This window comes from Rhagoletis pomonella, unplaced genomic scaffold (genome assembly GCF_013731165.1).
Source record: "Rhagoletis pomonella isolate Grant_MI unplaced genomic scaffold, Rhpom_1.0 Rhpom_scaffold_00002, whole genome shotgun sequence".
NCBI classification, from domain to species: domain Eukaryota; kingdom Metazoa; phylum Arthropoda; class Insecta; order Diptera; family Tephritidae; genus Rhagoletis; species Rhagoletis pomonella.
The window spans coordinates 52034073-52038597 of record NW_023458556.1 but is presented as its reverse complement, the minus strand read 5'-3'; the positions used below and the strand labels follow the sequence as shown (position 1 = coordinate 52038597).

The 4525-nt window shown below is 36.7% G+C and overlaps 1 protein-coding gene across 5 annotated transcripts in view; it reads right to left on the bottom strand.

Moving 5' to 3' along the window:
- The window catches only part of LOC118733786, a 127977-nt gene that overhangs the window by 22703 nt on the left and 100749 nt on the right, over positions 1-4525 (bottom strand). The gene's annotated exons all lie outside the window — the stretch shown is intronic.

Genomic DNA, 4525 nt, shown 5'->3' with positions numbered 1-4525 from the left:
AAGTGAAGCCAAGTCCTTCTCCACCTGATCTTTCCATCGCAGTGGGGTCTCCCTCTTTCTCTGCTACCACCAGCGGATTCCCAGTTGAATACTTTCTGAGCTGGGGCATTGGAGTCCATTCGAACGAAATGGCCAAGCCAGCGGAGCCGCTGTATTTTAATTCGCTCCACTATGTCTATTTCGTTGTAAAGCTCGTTCCATCCTCTGCGGTACTCGCCGTCGCCAACGCGTAAAGGCCCGTAAATCTTCGGCAAAATCTTTCTCTCAAATACTCCAAGAACCGCCTCATCCGATGCTTCTGCCCCATATATCAACACGGGCATGATGAGTGACTTATTTAGTGTGGTTTTCGCACGTCGAGAGAGGACTTTACTCCTTAATTGCATACTCAGTCCAAATTAGCACTTGTTGCCAAGAGTGATTCTGCTTTTGATTTCCCTGCTGACATTATTAACAGCGCTAATGCTGGTCCTCAACTAAACTAAATTCTGTACTTTCTCCAAAATATGATGGCAGGACAATTATCCTCGTTTACCACCAGCCCATTCGCTTTGCTTCCTTATCCAACTGGGAAAGGTAAGTCGCCTATCTCTCTGGTAAAATTTTCGGGAATTTTTCTTGGTTTGGTTCAACGTTATTGTGTTCGCTGATCTGTTATCAGAAAGATTTTAAATTACTCATGAGGCTGAAGTCATATTTGAACTTGTTACACATTTTTTCCTACCGGGGTTTAAAATGCATATAAACAATAAATAAGTATAAGTGTATATCCTTTTACTTAGGCACTCGCATATTTTACTTTAAGAAACGTCAGCTGAGCAATTGAAAAATTAAGTCCCACGGTTGATCTTCAAAAAAAGGGGCACCATATCTAAAAATATCGAACTTTGTAAAAAAGTATGACAATACTATTTAAACGAAATCGCGGATACAAGGGAAAAATTAGGCCTGTTTGCGTACGCACTATCCAGTAAAATTCAGTAATAGTCTACATACTTATTTCTAAAGGCATTTTTCTGTTACCAAACGATATTTCCTTTAATATTTCAAATTTAATGAATGATAACTCATTTTGAATGGGGAAGCTCACATACATGCGAAAAATAGTTACTTTCTTCAAATTTAGTTATTTACTGAAAAAAGGGGGTTCTAAAAAGCTGAAAGCACTGTATCCGGTCAATAAAGCGCCATATCTTCCATAATACTTCATGAAATGGAATGATTGAAACACCATTTTGAAGGAAAGCTACACTGCTTAAGGTAGAATAAAGACTTTTTGATAGAATTGCCACCCGTTTAAAATTTTTGGACCTTAAATATATAGTATACTGACAAAATATTTAAAACGCATTCAGGGAATGAAAGTGAAATGCCTTTATTAATTTAATTAAATGCACTCTTAACCAGAAGTAATAATTTTGAAGAGGGTTGCCAACTATTTAAAAATATATATCTATATCTCTATATATATAGAACGACGTTGCGTAAAACGTATGATCCCATAACTCGAAAATGGATTGTCCAATTTAAGTAGGCTTTTTTTAGTTGTCTTTGTCTTTGCCCAAAGAAAAATGTTACGGAGAGAAACACCCCATAGGGTGGCGCTGGGATCGACTTATTACTAAAAATCGTATTTATAGTCCGATTTCGGTCATATTTTATATATATTTTTCAGCTTGGGAACGCTGGAGTCGAATTATCTATACTAATATATATTTCGAAAGCCGTTTTTTTCTTTTCATTTGAAATAAATTATTTTTAATCTCTTCAATAACATCAACGCGTTCCCGTAGATACTAACCATGGGTTTTAAATTATTGTATCCAAGCAGCAATGCAATTGAAGTTAAGGGTTAATAAAAACCAAATCTGTTTTTATGTTATTATTTGTAAACATTTCTTTAGTTCGATGAACAAAAAAAGACCAAGAAAAGGTCAAGAAAAACTTAGTGTGCCAAATTTTCTAAAGCAGTACGAAGTTCTTAAGAAATTTGCTACTATGGTTTTCTGAAGTTTGTTTGTGAAGAGTACGACAAGGCACCTTTGCTTTCAACAGAAATATATGCCCGTTTCATTATTTCGTAAGGAAAAAGTGAGACAGCACGCTATAAAAAATATCAGATGTCAAAACTCCTTGGACACTACTATTCACACACACAAAATAATAGCAATTTATTTCTTGATCGTTTACTTACAAGGTCCGTACTTAGCTTTATACATTGAAATAAGCAAAATAAGCATGATCGTTAAAATTATGCTTGGAAACCCTGAATAAGAAAAAAACATTGCTATAATATTAGAACCAAATCAACTATACTTATAGGGAATATATTTGTTCAGGATTATGTCAGCCCAACTGTATTGTGATAAAAGCGGGTGAGTTGATCTTGTTACATGGCTTTTGAACTTATCATAGTTAATCTCTTTAATATGGATAACACTAGAAACCAAGGTCATCAAGAAAATCGTACGCGACTAAAGTTGTGCCTCCCGTGGCAGGGGAATCTCGGATTTTTATATACAAAAGCCAGAGTTTTTGTTGTGGTTTTTTTCCTTTATAATAAAGCATTTAAATAGAAATATGAAATTTGTCCGCAGAGTTTCATTAAAATATTTCTCTTTCAAAAATGTAGGTATGTTTTTATTCAGTCCGGGGCAGAAAAAACTTAGTTTTTCCCAAATAAAATGAATTAGGCATTTTTTCGTATTTGGTAATAACTCATAAATTAGTGAATTATGTGGATTTATCGAAATGCAGTATTGCTACGCATTTTATACTTAAATTTATGGAGGAAAGAAAATTTTCATTATACAAATGACCCACCTATGACAATGGAATAGCCCAGATGCGTTTTTAGGCCATCTCTACTAAATATATAGACGTTCATTCATAAATGTCGCGTATTAGGAAATGTGTTTTTATTGGAGCAGATTGCATTAAAAGTCAATGGTTTTTATCAGCGTCGAGAGTAATTAAATTTACGCAACAAATACGCGTAAGTGTAACAGTTGGAACGTCTCATAGCATAAAATCTGGAAAACTTCATACATATGTACACATGTATATACGTACATATGACTATACACGACCATGTACATATTTAAACAATTTTCTGAGTGCCCAGAATTTTTGAATGTAAAATGTATCTCTTTCGTCATAAATATGATTCTGAGACAAGTCAACCACATTGACTCGCTTCGGACTCTTTTGGTGTCTTAAATTCTGAGTTGAACAAAAGTACCAAAGTTCACGTGGAAGTAAACGTTTATTAACTAGTAATCAGAATTATAAAAAATATTTGTTTTTAATACTCTAATATGACTCCTAACCTAAGAAGGGAAATATTCTCTTGTCTGACGCTTTTTCGGACACCCAATGGGGGCTAGAATTCAGAATTCTGAGACTTCTGACTTCTGACTCAAATGCTTGGCGAAAATCCTCGGCTAAAGCCACCGCGAGGGTGCCGACTGGAAATGGATACTACAGTGCACTATAGGAAATTTGACCCTATTTTGTGGCCAAAATTCTAAAAGTTGAGATATCAATTTCAAACTTGGCCCAGTAGTAGGACTAGAAGTAGTGGCCTTGCCGCGCAAAATTTAACCCGTAATGGTCACACACACCACACAAAAAATAGCGTAATGGTCACACGGGGTCCAGTGGACCCAACCCAATAAACAGATGCCTCGTACGTTCTATTTTAAATATCGTCTCGTATCCTCCACTGACCTTAAGTTTAAAACTTTCTCTTTGTTATCTGACATGTTTTTTTCCAACTTTTACATTATAACACCGTGAAATATTTCATAAAACTCATGATTTTGTACCAAGTAGTTACCTAAGAACTGATTGGGCCTTATCAGTGTGGCTTTAGACCTGGAAAATCTACCATAGACCAGGTATTCACAATACGCCAAATCTTGGAAAAGACCCGCGAGAAAAGGATCGACATTCACTACCTATTTGTCGACTTTAAAGCCGCTTTTGACAGCACTAAAAGGAGTTGCCTATACGCCGCTATGTCTGAATTTGGCATCCTCTCAAAACTTATACGGCTGTGTAAAATGGCGTTGAGCAATACCACCAGCTCCGCCAGAATTGGGAAAGACCTCTCCGAGCCGTTCGCCACAAAACGGGGTTTCAGACTGGGCGACTCCCTTTCATGTGACTTCTTTAATCTGATGTTGGAGAAGATAATAAGAGCTGCAGAACTGAACCGATCGGGAACAATTTACTACAAGAGCGTGCTATTGCTGGCTTATGCCGATGACATCGACATCATCGGTAACAAAAACCGCGAAGTCTGTTCTGCCTTTTCCAAGTTGGATAGGGAAGCAAAACGAATGGGTCTGGTGGTAAACGAGGACAAGACGAAGTATCTCCTGTCATCAAACAAACAGTCAGCACATTCGCGCCTTGGCACCCACGTCACTGTTGACAGTTACAATTTCGAGAAAGTAGATAATTTCGTTTACTTGGGAACCAGCATTAACACCGATAATAATGTCAGCATTGAAATCCAACG